The following is a 17,504-nucleotide window of genomic DNA, read 5'->3' on the forward strand; positions in this document are numbered from 1 at the left end:
CAAGATTCAAATCACTGCTTTAGCTCACCCTCCTTGGCCAAAGGAAGAGAAGGAGGAAGTCGGGGGCAATGATGGAATAGTGTTGCCTTCGAAGATCATTAGCTTGGGTCTGAACCGTGGCACTCCCAGCTTCTGCCCTTGGAATCTTGGGAAGAACACCCACCACTAGAGCTTTTTGCAGTACTCAGAATGGTCTCTATCGATGCTGTCCAATGTGGCAGCCGTGAGCCACACTGAACTAATTGCTGATGCAACCCAGGCTGGGAATGTGTGGATTTTTAAACTTAAAAAAAAAAAAAAAAAAAAAGTTTATTTATTTTGAGAGAGCGCGCGCGCACGCAAGTGAGCAGGGGAGGGGTAGAGAGGAGGAGGGAGAATCTCAAGCAGGCTCCACACTGTCAGTGCAGAGCCCGACACGGGGCTCAATTTCACAAAACATGAGATCATGACCTCAGCCGAAATCAGGAGTCAGAAGCTTAATCGACTAAGCCACCCAGGCGCCCCTAGAGATCACGTATATTAAGCTCACGGTGCACACAGGGCATTCAGTAAAATGCCCGTTTATTTTCCTTGTTAACATCGGCCTGTCGCTCTTTAAAAAAACAAAACGAAACAAACTTGCCGTGAAAGTGAGCGCTCAGAAGCACCCCGCCACCGAGACGAAAAGTTCTAAGCGGTTCCACAGGACCTCCTGGAAAATATTCCTTAATTGTAGAAGTTCAATTGCAGCAGGACGTTATCAGTTGCAAGGGCTGTATTTCATTACAGATCTAGCCGCAGCTCAATAAATTAAGCAATCACTCAAAATAACATGTTGCTTTAATCCCCTCTTGGAACAATTTCAACTTGTTTGGTTTCATATTAGCACAGCGCTTGAAAGGAGACTCACGTTGGCCTCGTTTCTTGTTCCTCAATTCATCAGCCCTTCTCCGGATAGGTCTTTGCGCGACTAGCAGGAGGGAGCCGAGCCAGAACTGCTTTTTTATCAAAACCCAGAGCGTTTCCATCCTCTGGCCTTTATGTGTGCCACGGCTCATTCGCTAAAATTACTGGCGGGCTTATCTGCAGCGAACACAGAAAGAGACACCTCTCAGCAGCCAGTTCTGGACGTGAAAAGCAAACTTGCAGGGGCTTTTCTGTTCCCATCTTCTCCCAAGTGGTTGGTTTATAATCTCACAGCAGAATTTCATTTCTCCTAGAAACTTGGCACCGGAGGTGTCAGCCAGGGAACATATTTGTTTGTGTAAATTAAAAGAAGAATATGTTTTGACCATATTTAAGTTCTAACTGCACTAAAGAAATAAATACTGAGCTGCACAACGCTTCTCCCTGCACGGTTCTGGCTCCCCTCCCCAGACTCTGCCTTTGTTTATAAAACCCAAGCTGATGAGAACTCTGAACAGGTTATCATCCCCGAAAGCTCAGGGGCCACGTCCACCTCACCCGGGGCCACGTGGGAAGCCCGCGTACCTCACTTGGGACTTGCTTCCCCTGACGGACTGTGCCCTTGATGGGGTGGGTGAGGGTGCAGAAACAGGCACCCCGCGCATGCGCTGTGGATGGGCACCGGACAGCGGCTGTCGGAATTAGAAATGCACATATGCTCTGGACTGAGAAATCCCGCTTCTAGGAATGTATCCTAGGAGTGTACTTAGACCCGTGCCAAAGAGAGTGTATGTTATAATGGCGAAATCCTGCCGTTAAGTGAAATGCTGGCCGGTAGGGGACAGGTGACGTATGGTGCACTGCTAGAAGTCATTAGAAAGCATGGGGTGGGTCTGGGCTGTCACGTCTTCAAGGTACATTGGAACGCCCCCGGCTCTCTTGACGTTATGAGCAAAAAAAAAAAAAAAAAAAAAAAAAAAAAGTGCACCTGAACATGCCTTGAAAATGTATGGAGATTATGCAAACTGCATACAGTGGCTACTTTTCAGAAAGCGAAATTAAAGAGAAATGGCCAAGGGGGTCCTTCATTTCCCACATTTTTCTCTTCTGTACTATTTTTCTTGCCACAAGCATGGTATTATTTTTGCAATTTGGGGCAATGACATAACATAGTGTATTTAAAACGATGTCCAGGGTCGCCTGGGTGGCTCAGTCAGTTAAGCGTCAGACTTCCGCTCAGGTCATGATCTCACAGTTTGTGAGTTCGAGCCCCACGTCGGGTTCTGCGTGGATGGCTCAGAGCGTGGAGCCTGCTTCAGATTCTGCATCTCCCTCTCTCTCTCTGCCCCTCCGCTGCTTGCCCTCTTTCTCTCTCTCAAGAATAAGCGAGCATTAAAAAACTAAATAAGATGATGTCCACACTCAGGAACAATATAAAAGGGTAATACTCTTTCCTTACATTTCTGGCAGGCCAATGGAGTAGTGGTGGGGATCCTTGCTTCTCCGGCTTCTTAATGCAAATAATCTGTGGTGGGCTGCATGGTGGGTCCCAGAGAGATACCGGATACGTCTACCCTCCCAGTCACCGGAACCTACGAACATTACCTTGTGTGGCAAAAGAGGTGTTTAAGTCAAGGATCTGGAGATGAGTTTATGCTGGATTATCCAGATGAGTACTATGTGCCTCCTTAAAGAAAGAAGCGGAGACAGACACAGAGTTAGAAAGCATGAAGACGGAGGCAGAGATTGGAATGATGGGGCCATTGGCCGAGGACGATGGGAGCCACCAGAAGCTGGGAGAGGCAAGGTACAGATTTTCCCCTGAAGCTCCGGGGGGGGGGGGGGGCACGTGACCCTGCCAGACTTTGGACTCCTAGCCTCCAGGACTGTCAAAGACTCCATTTCTGTCATTGTAAGCCTCTTGGCTTGTGGTCATTTGTTACGGCAGCCCTAGGGAACTAACACCACGCCTGCTTTTCTAACGCCTCTAAAATGCATGAAGGAAGCACAGAGGTATTTTAAGAAACAAGTGTGGGGGCGCCTGGGTGGCTCAGTAGGTTAAGTGTCTGACTCTTGATTTCGGCTCTGGTCATGCTTTCAGGGTTCATGGGTTCGAGCCCTGCGTCAGGCTCTGCGCTGGCCGTGTAGAGCCTGCTTGGGATTCTCTCTCTCTCTGCCTCCCCTGTTCATGTTCTCTCTTTCTTTCTCTCTCTCTCTCTCAAAATACATAAAAGAAAGAAAGAAAGAAAGAAAGAAAGAAAGAAAGGAAGAAAGAAAGAAAGAAAGAAAAAGAAAGAAAGACTGGCTGGCCTGTGTGTTTGGGGGGAACACAAAAGATTCGTTCATTCACAGCACGGGTATTTCTTGAGCATGTCCTTGGTGACAGGCCCGGGTCTAGGTGCTGAGGGGAGAGCGGAGAACAAAGATGCCTGACCTCCTGGAGCCGGTACACATCCCTGAGGTGGGAGGGATAGTATGTAAGATAAATGGAACATAGAGAAAGACCCGCGGTGGTGGAGGGGGCCAAGGAGAACAAGAAAACATGGGAGGAAGACAAGTGTCCAGAAGGGGGCTGGGGCATGGGGAGGTGACACTGGAGTAGAGCCCTGAAGGCGATGTGGGCAGGAGCTGTGTGTCCGCCTGAAGGGAGAGTATCCGGCAGAGGAAAGGAGCCCAAGACCTTGACCCCGCCAGTGACCCAGTGGTTGGACCACAACAAATAGGAATGAACTGCCCTTTCTCCCCTCAAGTTTCCTTCCCCACCTCCCTTCCTCCCACGCTTGCTGCCTGCCTACTGTGTGCCCGCAGCTGGGGGCCCAAAGATGTCCAGGGTCCCCAGGCTCAAGAGGTGGGGGGAGGGGACAGCCCTAAACAGATCACCGCAAACAACATGGCAGGCATCGGAGCTTGGCCAGGATAAGCTGCCTGCCCGGCCCATGGCGGAGAGCAGGGCAGGGTGGGGAGGAGAAGTGGGTGTGTGTTGGCGGCGAGGTTGGGGAGACCGAGGCAAGCAGGAAAAGGGTGTGACTTCAAGTCCAAGGACGTAGCTCTGATCCAGTGGGAAACTAACGGTGCGTTGCGGCGGTGCCTCGAGACGTGCCTGGGGGTTGTCGTATTCTCAAGTACAGCAGGCACACCTGGGGGGGGGGGGGGGGGGAGAATGAGTTCCGAGGATAACCCACCCCTGTCGGTTTCACACAATCCACCAAGGGAACAGTCCCCACGTCCTGAGTGGGGATGCTCTGGGTCGCACAAACACCGGATCTGATCTGAGGTACAATCGGGGATTCGCTACTCTGGCAGCTGCGATGGAAAAAGGGCAACGCTGAGCTGCTCCCGGATCCGGGACCCGTCAGGCTCTGGGGTCAGAAATTAGCGCCGGACTCTTTCCGTCCTCCCCACCCCACCCCCTCGCTCATGTCTCCCTCTTGCAGCTTATTAACTTCAGTCTCTGCGATCGCGGGTATCTCTGGACGCCAGAGAGTGGGGATGAGGCAACTTTCCCTCCAGGTCCAGGTAGGACGAGCCTTGTCTGGCCTTGCTAGGGTCCCATGACCCCACGCGGACCGCTTGTGGTCAGGCACAGAAGTGGGCGGCCGTGATTGGCCATATTTGGTCACGTGCCGGTGTTTGGCCCAATTACTATAGCTGAAGGATGGGTGACGGCCACCTTCGGCCATATTTGCACATGGCGTCCGGTCTGTTGGCAGAAGGCGGAGAGCAGGTGCTTGCAAAAAACAAAAAATAAAAAACAAACAAACAAAAAACCCCCACGAAACACAGGACCCACAAATAACAACAACAACAAAAACCCAGAGGCACCCAACCCCTCCGGAGACATCTGCTGGCTGTGCTGCTTCTACCTTGACTCTGCCGAGAATTGCCTCAATCCTGGGTCAGACGCTTGGAGATCCACTCCTCTGTCCCCCAGCCCCAAAGCTGCCTGCGGGATTTACTCAGACCTGTCGTAGTTCTTTTTGGCTACTGCCATTAGGTTACTCTGATCAAATTTAAAAAAAAAAAAATTTTTTTTTTTTCACCTTTGGTTTGCGATGGCCTCTCCTGCCCCTATAGGTCCGCCCCTGTGTCGAGCGGGGCATTGCTTGACCCCCAGGTGAAGGTGGAGGTGGAGAACGGAGTGCGTGGGTGAACGTTCACTTACTGCGCATGCCGCCGGAGGAGGTGCAAAGACCTTATCTGTTCTTTCCTCAAGGAGTCCCTCTCTCGTCCCCTGGGCCCCCTTCCCAGCCGTGTCGTATGCCCTCCGTGACAGGGCCCTGGTGGCATGAGGGCCTCGCTGGGCATCATCCAAACACACACTTGGGGGCTTCGGGTCTCTCGCGGTCTTGAGTAAAGCTGATACGTTCCTGGGTTGAGACGCGAGCGCGGGAAATCCGGTTCATTTGGTCGGTGGAGCTCTTTGGAGCTGAGAGGGTTTGGGGCGCCCTGATTGGTTGCCGGTGGCCGCCATGGCTACCTACCTCGAAAGGGCATCCCGGGTCCTGCCGCTGGGCTGGACTGTTTGCTAACCAGGGGGCCTCTGTTCTTCAGCCTGAAGCCCCGTGACCCGCTGTGAGATCAGGGGACACTCAGGGTCCAGGACAAAATGGCGTGGCTTAAATAAAACCACGGCAGGCTCTTAGGGAGGAAGGCTTTAAGGCCAATGGCGAATTCTTTTTTTTTAAGTACTTATAACCCACAAGTCAACTGGGTCCTCTTATTTTTGGAGATTCCAATGGAATAGGCTTGAACTCTGTCCCACGTGCCACTGTCTCCCACATGGGAGACCCAACTTTCCTTGGAAACGTCCCAAGCCTTGGAGGTGAGGGGTGCTTAGGTCTCTCCTAGGCACCAAGGCTCTAACTTCCTGTGTCTGATGAACTCGTTCTGCCTGGGCACCCTTTTCGCTGGCCTCCTGGGGACGTGACACGGACGGTTGCACAAGGCCTATGTTTGCTTTAATGCTCCGATGTTGTCATCTTGAACTCCTTAATACTTTGTGAACCAAGGGCTCCACATTTCCCCCGTGCCAACTATGTAGCCAGCCCTGCTTTTCTCAGGAGCTGTTTCCTTTCCACCCCACGTCGACCCACTCGGGACCGTGCCCCAGTTCGCCCATTCTCCCCACTTCCGTCCACACAAGGATGTGGGTGTAGGAGGCTCTGTTGGTCTGGGACAAAAGACAAGCGCCGACCTCTCAGCCAAGGGAGCAACCTCAAGTCGGCGCTTGAATTGGCTTTGGAACTCTTCAGAGAGTCCCGGGGCGGGGGTGTGGGGGGCAGGACGGGAGGCAGATGACTCAGAACTGGCGAAGGTTGGTACTCGGTGGCCCTGGATGGTGGGCCCGGGGTGCTCCTTACAGCATTTTCCCTCCTTTGAGTATATACTCCTTAAAAGGCTAACCACGCATCTTCCACATAACCCGGAAAATGCCACCTGTAGGTAGAACGCGGAAGAGGAGTGACCGTGACAGGGCACACCCACGCACGTGTGGAAAGCTCTGTTATCCCTGACAGCCAAAACGTATGAACGATCCAGATGCCCGTCAGCTGGCAGGTGGGTGAATAAAACGTGGACAGCACTGGGCCACAAAAAGGCCACGTGGACGGACCTTGAGAGCGCGATGCTAAACGAAAGAAGCCAGTCGCAAAGCGTCACGCCACGTGTGATTGATAGGAAATGTCCAGAACAGGCGCATCGACAGAGAAGAAAGTACATGAGTGATTGCTCAGGATGCCGGGGGTGGGGCGGCGGGGTGGGGGGTGGTGGTGGCAGATGCTAAATTTTTGGGTGATAAGAAGGAACTCTCTCTCTCCTGCACCCTCTCCCTGCGCACGCACAAGTGGCCGTCTTCCTTTCAGTCACCTTCTCGTGCCTTACGATGTTTTTCATTCTATTTCCCAGTCGTACAGACTTCAGAAAACGATCTTCTCTTGAGGAGAAGTTCCTTCCACAGCCACAGTGCCCCGCTGAGGTGTCTTTCTAAAACTCTAACACTTTCCTCTTCAAAAGTTCCCCAGTCACAGCTATTAAAATCACAATTTTAAAAGCCTCCCCCCACCCCCCCCCCCCGTGTTCTGTTATGGCAGTCACTAATAATTCCTAGCAGTTGTAAATTCCAAGAGCTTTGTGATTCCCTCAAGAAACGAGAGGCCGACTCAGTCTCTCCAGAGCCAGGGGTCTCTGACCAAAAACGTAACTCTTAGTAGCAGCACAGGTAGGGAGAGAGGGTGGGAAAGAAATGTTGCCAGGGCCGAACCCGAAGGCAGGTTTCGAGTCTGAAACAGACACGGGCCGATCGCAGCCTGTGGACCAAATTCAGCTCATGTCTGTTTTTGTAAATAAAGTTTTATTGGAACACCCAGGCATGTCTGTTCTGTATCGTCCGTGTCTGTTTTTTTTGTCCTAATGGCTGAGTGGAGTAGCTGGGACACAGACCACGAGGCCTGCAAAGCTGAAAATATTTAGTGTCTGGCCGTTTACAGACAAAGTTTGCGGGTCCCGGGGATGGGAGAGCCAGGCTTGAACCCCAGCTCATCACCTGCTGGGTGTGTGACCTTGGACAAGTCATTTCCTCTAAGCATTTCCTCATCGGCAAGCTGCGGACAGTTGTGCCTCCTTTTCATGTTGCTTGGGCAACTAAAATGATTTCATATGTGTAAAGTGCCTCGTATATATAAAGCCCATATACATGGGTGGTTATGTTATTTAGAAAAGGAAGCTGCTGACTCCTCCTTTACAGGGTTATCTGCAGCAATGGAGATAATGCCTGTGAAAACAGTTGGCGAAAACATATGTTTATCATTGTCATAAATATCTTAAAGGCTTTTGAGATGCGCCTGGATGGCTCTGTCGGTTAAGCGTCGGACTTGGGCTCAGGTCTTGATCTCACGGTTGGTGAGTTTGAACCCGGCGTCGGGCTCTGTGCTGACAGCTCGGAGCCCAGAGCCTGCTTTGGATTCTGTGTCTCCCTCTCTGACCCTCCCCTGCTCGCTTGCTCGCTCTCTCTCTCAAAAATAAATAAATATTAAAAAAAAAACATTTTAAAAAGCCTTTTGAGATGATTCCTTGCTTCTTAGTAATATTTATAATTTGAGCTTTGAGGGTATAAAAGACCTGTAATAACAGAGGAAAAAAGGACCTTTAATCCACACATCCAAACCTTCTCATTTAACAATCCAGGAAACGGTGCCCCCTGGTCCCCAGCTGGGACTTGAACCTGCCCAGAACTGGAACCTGAGTATTTTTTTCAACTGAACTCTGCGTCTTCCCCAGTAACAGATGCTCAGGAACCCAGGCCCCCCGCATGTCTCTAAATATTTGTGCCGAGGCTGAGCTCCCCGCCAGAAGCTGTTGAAGGCGCTCTGCTACAGAGCGTTGGCACACAGGTTTGGGACGGGGAGGGGAGCAACCAGAAGCACATCCGCACCCCCTTCAGGGGCCGTCAGGGCTGGCCCCGCACCACCCACGACCTGCTTTCCTGGAAGGTGTCATTTAAATAGGTTTGGATCAGGGGCACCTGGGTGGCTCAGGCAGTCAATTTTCTGGCTTCGGCTCGGGTCCTAATCTTGCTTTTGTGTCCCAGGAGCCCGCACATTACTGACACACACATCGGAGCACACACGCGTGTATGCATGCCCCTTCTCTCAGATGCTGACACCACGCACACGGTGCGACACGTTCCCCCCCCCCCCACCCCCCGATATGGGATAATTTCTTTGCTTATTCTCCCACCTGTGCCTCCCAACTCAGCTGGGAGCCCCATGGGGACAGGGGCTGTCTGGCTCCCGGCTGTGCCTCTGGGACCCGGCACAGTGCTTAGCACACAGTAGGCCCTCAATAGACACGTGCCCAGTGACAGGAGGCAGGAAGCCGGTGTCCAGCCGGGGCGCTCTGATCCAGAATGAGCGGCTGCAGTTCTCAGAACCTCCAGACTGAGTGGCTCAAGAACTTGTTTGGGGGAGGTCCCTAGCTAAAGGCACTCCTGGCTTTTCTCACCTGGGGGTCTCCCCCCTGAGCGGGAGAGAGGCACAGAAGGGGTGCCTGCGGGCCCAGCCCCCATCCTGGCAGCCTGCAGGGCAGGGGCGTGGGCTGTGCTCTGGCAGCTGGGCCGGCAGCTGGCCGCCAGGCTCTCGGTGCCTGCCCCAGCTGGCCAGCTGGGCCCCGATGCCACCCCCCACCCCATGACACAGCAGAAAGTGAAACCAGAGTCCACCCCTGCCGGCTGGGGCCGAGCGCCCGCTGTTTCCCTGTAAAGCCACCAGCCCGGGGTGCGGGGGGGAGGCAGGGAGCTGGCGCCCAGGCCTGGCATGGGGTGGCCTGTCGAAGGAGTGTCCCTCCAGGCTGAAGGCACTGCTGTGGCCCCTGCCTGTCTCATGGGGCTGTCGGTGAACCATCATAGCTGCCCCATGGAGCCCTGTGAACTCCTCGATCTGGGACAGAGGGTTCATTATTGTCCCCATGTCGCCGAGAAACTGAGGCCGACAGGTTCCCTGGTGAGGTCATGGGTCGTCACGATCCCAAGATGAGAGACACATCAGAGCTCTGCGTGGGTGTAGGGGCGGAGGTCTCTGTGTTGGCGAGCAGGGAAGGGGTCGGCCACCCCCGAGAAGGGAAGACATGTGACATCCAGGCTGTCACAGGCGGACCCCTCCCCAGATTTGAATTGGGAACCCACCCCGCTACATCTTGATTTCTGCCCCAGGCTCAGTCACCCGTGTACCACAAAGGGCCCTTCTCCCCGTGCCCCAAATTGCAAACCAACTGCTTGCTGTAAATAGAAATGAGCTGTACAAAGAAATACCTATGAGAGAAACGTACGTCCTTAGCCGGGTGCCGCTTAAAATTATTGAGTAGGTCTGTGCATCAGACTCGGGAGATCGCTATTCCGAGGGGTGGGTTTCACGTGGGAGGAAATGGCAGCGCGGAGAGGTTGAGTCATTTGCCTGGGTGGGGGGGGGGGGGACACAGCGGGGGTCACAAAGTGCAGGCAGGCTGATTCCAAAAACCTGTGCTCACTGTTGGGCTGTGGTCTCTCCTCCATGTCTGGGTCGTCTCAGCATATAAGGCGTGTGTTCAGTAAATATTAGTACTAACACCTTCCATGGTTAATGCCTCAACTCCCCCATTTTCAAAGCACCTTCGGGGCTTGTACTGCACTTGAGCGCATAGCACTGGGTACAACCCACTGGCCTTGAGGCCAGATCCTGGGGTGTTGCCCTCCCTTGGCAGATGGGGAAACCGAGGCAGAGAGTGGGAAAGTGATGTGTCTGGGGGAGCTGGGGAGAAAGCCAGGACCGGCCAGGGCCCCGTGCCAAGGTGAAGATCCCAGAGGCCCAGGGCCAGGCTGAACGTGAAATTTTCGCCTCATTCGCCTGGTCAAACAGGTAATGCCTGTTTCTTTTCCACTTTCCCCACCTCCCCGACAGGAACCCCCAGAGCAAAGGCCAAGGCTGACAGTCCCCACGGCTGCCCTGTTTCCCGGGTCTGACTTCCAGCCCTCTGCCCGTGGAGACAAAAAGCATGTTTAGCAACCAATGTCTGTGCGTGGCGCCTTTTTCTTGCTCGTGGCAGTGACCAGTTCTGAGCGCTGTGAGTGGAGAAGGAGGTGTCTGGGGAGGGTTGGCGGGGTGGGGGGGGGCATCTTTCTCTCCTCCTTTGGGTGCTGGAGGAACTCAGAGCTGCCGTCTTCCCAGCCGGCCCAGGGGCCCCGAGGAATACTGCAAGAGCAATAAGGATTTTTAGGGGCATTATGATAGTGGAATAGAAACACATCTGCCCCCAAAAGTCCCTCATTTTCCCTGCGGTAACGAACCAGCTGGGCAGGAAGTGGTGGCTCCCGGAGCACCAAGAGCCAAAACTAAAAAGGAAGAAACGTACAAAGTTAGAGCAAATTTTAAACAAGCCAAAGCTTTCACGGTATGCGGCGGCTCCACCCAGGCTCCCCCAAAGGCTGACGATTATTGGCTGGTAATTGGCTAAATGTGTGTGTGTGCGGCGGCTTCAAGACCGACGCGCCTCCTCTGTGCCCGGAAAACCAAGATCTGGAATCCCAGCGCGGGTCATGAGGCTCGTCCCCTGACACCAGGTGACTCCCAGGACTCGCCCGTGACGTCCCTCCAAGACCCCGAATGGTTGATTACTCCCCACTCTCGTTACTGATCTAAGGAAACCACGGATCCGTCAACACCTCCTCGCGGGGACTGTGGGAAAGGTGGTCAACTTGGGAACCTGCGAGGAAACATGCGGGAAGGGAGCAGCTGTTTCCAACCAACTGCAGGTTGAAGGCTTGGGGAGGGGAGCCTGCTGGCCATCACTGATGGGGCACAAGGCGGGGAGAATGCCTGCTAAGATCCGGGATGCCACCTCTCAGGTCTGGCCGCTAGTGATTGAGGCCTGTGGCCCCCTGGGGCCTGTGGCCTTCAAGGTCTCTGCAGGTGGGCCGCGCCCCCCCCCCCATGCCAGCCAGCACGCCTGGCTGAAAGGGTTAACCCTGAAAGGGTTAAGCTCTCCACAGTGGCTGACACCCAAGGAGGAGAAGGCTGCTCTCACGGCAGGCTGGCATATCACACTGGGCCATCGAGACAAGAGAGGGGCTGAAAACAGCCTCTGGGAGCTCTGTCAATGGAGGCCACCTTATCACCATCGGAACGAAAACGGGACGCAAAGCCTTCCTGACACAGAACCGGCTCCCTGGGCGCTCGCTGTCTCCTTGGCACCTGCCACGTGGCCCCGGAGCCCTGGCGGGGACCCTGGGCCATCTGTGCTGGTGAGCACCCAGCCGTCTGGGCCAGGCCTGCAAGGGCGCGATTCTACACTCGCCATGTGACAGCTGGCAACCCGGCCGGATCTCTTCTTTCAAGCAGCACCTAAAATATTCTCTGGGTGAACCTGAGGCTAAATATGGCCTGGCCTACAAGTGCCTGGTCTGGACCTTTCAATGCCATCCTAAGAGACAATCAGGAGCCCACGAGGCCTTCTGGTGGCCTGGAGTCCGGTTGCTGGGGCCAAATGGGAGTCCCGTGGGACTGGTGACTCAGGGCTGGGTGCACCTTGCCTGAGCGGGCTTCCTTTTGGCGCGTTCTCCCTGGGGATGCCCACCCAGTTCTCTCTGGGCTGCTGGCCCCACGCCGTGCCCCCCGGGCCCATCCCAAGTGGAAAGTGGAGAAGACTTCCTGCTGGCCTGCAGAAGCACAGCTCTGCCCCTGAACCTTCTAGACTCACGTCCGCTCTCTCCCCTCTTGCCCAGGCGGATTTGCCCCAAGCCCATAGGGCGGCCTCCTCTGTTTCCCTTTGAGCATCTGGGAGGCCGTGCTTAGCAAAGTGAGGTACTGCCCTCAGCACGGACCACGTGGTAACGGCCGGTGAGCCCTGAGAGTCTCTGGGGAGTCCCTCAGGAGCCACACACCCCTCCTGTAGCCAAGAAATGCTGCCGGCTGGGTCCCGGGAGCAGAGACCCCCGGACACCTGTCTTGGGGCTCGTGTGGGCTCCAGCGGTGCCTCTAGGGCCACGTTCAGGCCTGGGCTGGCAGCGGTCCACGCTGTCTTGGGCAGAGATGCCAACAGGCCCGAGCACTGATCTCACGCACGATTCCAACAAGAGAGCCTAGTTTTCCATACGCCTCTGGGAACACCGCGCTGCCCGGCTGGCTGAAGACTCAAGGTAGACGCCGACTCCCTTCCCTGCGGAGGCCAGATCCCGGAGACAAGGCTCAGTTTGTCCCCCTCCCCCCCGCCCCCCTCTTCCCGTGGCTTTCTTCCCTGTGGCTTTCTTGTGACAGCAACGTACACGTTTTGTAGGTCTGTCTCCCTTTTGTGGAGTGGAGTGGCCATTCAGGGACACCAACTGGCCTTGTGGTTCCTTAAATGCAGATGTGTTATAAAAGGAAGATGATGTAAAATGAGAAACCTGAGGGTTCTGTAAACACTGACGTGCCCCCTGTAACTGAAGATGCGAGGTAAGGCTGCTCTGAAGAGAGCCCCAGGGGGTGCTCAGGGTGACGGGAGGGCCTCCAAAGTTCAGTCCTTCCAAACTCTCCACCACATCCACCCTTTTGCTTGTAAAAGCCCGCGCGGCTACGGGGCCCGAAGAGTCTCTGGTTGTTTAGCTCACGTTTGCGTCGTGTTTCAGGGTTTCTTTGCACCCCGTTCCATGCACAAGCCGCAAAGAAGCCTTTTACATCATCCCGATGCCGGGCAAGAGAGAAAATTCCGGCTTACATGAATTCTGATCAACACCATTTTCTTTTGTTGGCGTAGGCACCTCGGGGCTGACAAACGAGTCTAAGGACCTGAGTTTGCCTCAACTTTCATCAGGCTCATTTTTATCCTCATGCCCCTAAGAGCTGTATTTATTCTCCGATCCCAATGAAAAGAGGGCGCACCGATCCACTTCTAGAAAGCCATACCTTTAAGCTGGCAAGATTCTTCTTTCTGTTCTTAATATAAAGTGTGTGTGTGTGTGTGTGTGCGTGCGTGCATGCGTGCGTTTTTGGGGAGCGGTACTGGGGTACTGGGAAGGGAGAAATAGAGGGAGTGGTCCCTCACAGGGACTTCCCCACTTTTCACTGGTTGGCATCACAAACGCGTTTCATTCTTAAGGAAATATTCGTCACACTACCCCCTCTTCCTCACCCCTAGCTGGCTATACATTTCCACCCCCTTCGAAAACTTTTTGTCCCTAGGAGATGGGCTCTGCTTGTATATTGCGAAGAACTAATTTCAAAGTTGCTATTTTTTTTTTCCTTCTAAACCCACACTTCTTGGTGGGGGGGGGGGGGGATAGCAGCCGCTTCATGAAATTTCACACAGACGGGCCAAAGGAGAAAAGCCAAAATGCATTCAGCATATTCAGTGGTTACACGTTCCTTCTTTTTTTTCTTATTGCTGCAGGGAGGGCAGGGAGAGGGGAGGGTGGTGGGAATATGAAAAGAAGCTGTGATTCTCTGCCGAATCACTGAGGACCTCTCACTGCAAAGTCCTGATTTATAATCTCTCCACCATACTACTTTGCCTGTTTCCAGACTCGGTGGGGGGGTGGGGGGGTGAGGGGGCAGAGTTCGCTAAATGTATTCAGCGTTACAGGCTCGGTTTCAGAGGGCTTCGTGGAAGCAAGGGCTGTGCTCTCTCTCGCAAGTGCTCGCCTGACAGCCGACCAGCTCCACACGCAGCTCGCAACTCCGCCTGGCTCCCCGCACTTCGCAATCCAGCAATGTTAACATACGGCTTCCCCGCCCGGTTCTATGGCTCAGTATCTTGGGGCCACGTTCCCGATTCCGGCCTCGTTAATTCACGTAAAACACCCTATTTGTGGAAGTATCATTAAAGGCTAATTTGGCGAGAGATCCTTATTTAGCAAAGCAAATAGGATCTGACAGCTCTCTGGTGCGGCCAGGGCGGTGACAATTCAGCAAAGCACAAACACAATTTATGTCACAACGTGACAACTGCCCATCATTGAGCCACGCTGCAATTCTGGGCTCCTGGATTTTGTGCTGTTTCATCGTGTCCCATAACAAAGAGAAAGAGCCCGGGGAGTAAAGGACAGTTTTTGCCAAGGCCCCCAGCAGCGCAAATGTCATCTGTGTGTACATGTGTCGTGTCTATTAAACACAGAATCCTCTAGCAAGAACCTTGTATTCCAAAGTTCTTTAGGAACAGCTCACTTGGCTATTCTGTGCGGTGGACACCTGATTGAAACCCAGGTTTGCAAGTAAATAAACTTAAGGTATGTGGGTGTCTGTATAGGTCACGGCTGGAGGGCAGGGCTGTGTGTGTAAATTAATACGACGTAATAAGGTCAGCGTTCTGGGAAGGGTATGGGTGCCCCCACCTCCCCCGCCTTGCAGAGCTCCTGGGAACCCAGTGTCCTGAGTTTCTTATAAAATGGCTTAGAGCGAGGTGGCAAAGAAATCCTGTGACTGCCGGTGGCAGCAAGCAGAAGGTTGCTCCTTTGACAAATTTGAAGACAAATCTAATGCAATTACCATTCCCAGTGTGATTCTGGGGTGTCAAACAAACACTTTGACATGACGGGTATGCCACTCAGTCCCTTCAAATCCTACGACATCTCGCTAAACCACAGGGGGGAAAAAAACAACAACTGTACAATTCCCTTATCTCTCTGGCCTCGCAAGGCAAGAGGCCCTTAAAAACATAGCAGGTTCAACAAACTGAGAACACACACAGGCACACACAGAATATTCAACCCACCCCCACCGTACAGCCTTTCACTTTTACCAAAAGTAGCAAACCTCCCCCCTTTTCTCCAATCAGCTTTTAGACGTGCAGCTTGGAGGTGTTAGCTCTTGGCTGGCTCTCTCCACCGGCTGCTGGGCCCGAATCCCTCGATGTTTAGAATGACCCCAAAAGCGGGACTTTGTGGGCCAGTTGGATAAAACATAAACTCATCTCGCCCTCAAAACCCCGATTCTGGGACCACAGCCTCCGAAACGGTTCCAAAGAAATGTGTTCCCCTCCACAGCTCACAGCACTGGGGCAGGCTGCCTCTGGGGCAGGATTTTGGAGAATCCTGGATAATTAAAGGAATCCTGGGTTTTCCTGCAGGGATGACAGTTGATCTCATGGAAAAGCCAGCACCGTGGTGGGAGGGATGGGGGAGGGTATCTGCCTGCCCCTTGGGGGTATCTTCTCCTTCTTCTGCTTCCCAGCCCCACTGTAAGGCCTGAAAGCTTCCCAGGAAAGACGCTGGGCGTCCAAAATGTCCCTCAGCCAAGCGCAAGTGCCCCTGGTGCCGCATACGGTCCCCACCCCACCCCCCATATCCAGCTAAAGTTTAGTTATTTATGCTCCTAATTGTCCTTCATTAAAGTCAAATTTGCTGCTTGCCCGGATTGGGGGAAATTATTTCCACCTTAATAGCTCAATTAGCCTCCGGGTTCTGACAAGGCCACCCCCCCACCTTTTCTCCCCACTTGCACCCCCCTCCTTTTTCACAACTTCTCCTAAAAATAAATTATAAATATGGATGTGTCCTCAGAGGATCTGAGCGGCACATTCCAACGCTCCCCACGGTGGGGATTGGAAGCGAGAGAAAGCAGAAAGGCCACTCCCCCCCATCCCCAAATCAAAATGCCTTTTTTTCCCCCCTAACTTTTGCCAGAGCAACACGGTGTGGTCTCGGGCCCTGGCACCCGGATCTGCACCCCGGAACCTAGTTTTCCCCTAACCCTCCCCCCCCGCCCCCCGCGCCTGCCCATCAGAAGCTAAGCCAACGTGCTATGGCCGCCTGCTCCTCGGAAGGAAGGGGGGAGCCGCCAACTTTACTTCGGGGAGGTGGTAACTCTCTGGGGACTGTCCTCCCTGCTTCTCCGTTGGTCCCCAGGGCCCGGCCCGAGCCGGCGCGGCCCGGGGCGCACGTGGAGTGGCAGGGCGCGGCGGGCGCGGACCGGCGGGCGGGCGGCCTGCTCTCCGCGCGGCATTGATATCGGGGTCACGCAGCGAGTCAGTTTCCCGCACGGGCTTTCCGGGGTGGGGGCGGGGTGGCCGCCTCTCCAAACGCCCATTAATTTCCCAGCCCCGGCATCGGGGGAGCGGGGGGCTGCCTCGCCCCATCCCACCTTCTCTCCTAACACGCCCCTCTCGGGAGCCGGGGAGGGGGCTGGGGGAGGTGGCCCGGCTCCGCCGCCTCGGGGGGCGGCAGCGGCGGCGGATCGCAGCCCAGACGAGCGTCTAGCGCCGGGTCCCCGGAGAGCCCGGCGCTGCCCCCGCCACCACCTCCCCGCTCGCGTCCCCCCTCCGCACCCCCCCCTCCCACCGCCAGGCGGCCGCCCCGCACCCCTCCGGCCCGGGGGCCTGGGCACCCACCTGCCGCGGCCCCTGCCCTGGCGCGGGGGAGGGTGCCGTGCAGGCAAGAGGGTAGACTCACCGCCGCTACCTCCTCCGGGGGCGCAGGGGGCCCCCCGGGGCTGCGCCTTCCTGGGCTCCCGGGAGGCGTGCGCGGGGCGGGGGGCGCCCGCGGGCCCTGCAGCCTCCGCCTCGATTGGAGCCCAGCCTCAAATCCTTCACCGCGGGGGGTGGGGGGGGAGACTTCCAGAAAAAGATCCCACCCCTCCCCAGACAAGATCCAAGTGATGGGCGGGGGGCGTAGAAAATCCTTTTCTGCCGAGAGCGCGGAGCCGACGGGGCTGCACCCGGCCTCCACGGTCCGCTGCCGCCACAAAGCCGCGCCCCCGCCCCCCCCCCCGGCCCGGCCCCCCCTCCCCCGCTCCCCCCCCCCACGCCCTATGGCCGGCCCGGGGCGGGGGCTGGGCCGGCCCGGGGTTGGCGGCGCTGGGGAGGCGGCGGCGGCCCAGGCGGGGCGGCTCCTCCCCGGCCCGGGAGAGAGGGCCAGAGCCTGGAAGCGGCGCGCGCCCGCCTGCCCGGGTGGGGGCTGGGGCGGGGGCCGGGGTGGTGGTGGGGGGGTGCCTTCCTAGAAACCCTCTCCAAATATAGTCAGCGGATAGGGGCATTCCTAGAAATGCGGCGGCGACGTCAACCTCGACCTGTGGGGGCAGAGCCTGGGGTTCTCCAAACTGGGGGGGGGGGGGAGGCTCGGGGGAGGGGGAGATCCCCACTTCCAACACCCCGTGGGCCGGAGGAGGGAGCCTGGGCTGGGCCTC

At 55.5% G+C, this 17,504-nt stretch overlaps 1 long non-coding RNA gene across 4 annotated transcripts; it reads right to left on the reverse strand.

The window, feature by feature from the left end:
* Positions 1–544: 544 nt before the first annotated feature.
* LOC123589409 lies at positions 545–17,061 on the reverse strand. Of its 4 annotated transcripts, XR_006708316.1 has the most exons (4): positions 16,772–17,061; positions 5,048–5,455; positions 2,491–2,572; positions 545–1,062 (listed from the first exon to the last, which is right to left on the reverse strand). It is a non-coding gene; the product is annotated as an uncharacterized LOC123589409 (long non-coding RNA). The 4 variants fall into 4 exon arrangements; XR_006708313.1 differs by lacking the exon at positions 5,048–5,455; XR_006708314.1 differs by lacking the exon at positions 16,772–17,061 and having other exon boundaries at positions 5,048–15,259.
* Positions 17,062–17,504: the final 443 nt, after the last annotated feature.

Source organism: Leopardus geoffroyi, chromosome E3 (genome assembly GCF_018350155.1).
Source record: "Leopardus geoffroyi isolate Oge1 chromosome E3, O.geoffroyi_Oge1_pat1.0, whole genome shotgun sequence".
Classification (NCBI taxonomy): Eukaryota; Metazoa; Chordata; class Mammalia; order Carnivora; family Felidae; genus Leopardus; species Leopardus geoffroyi.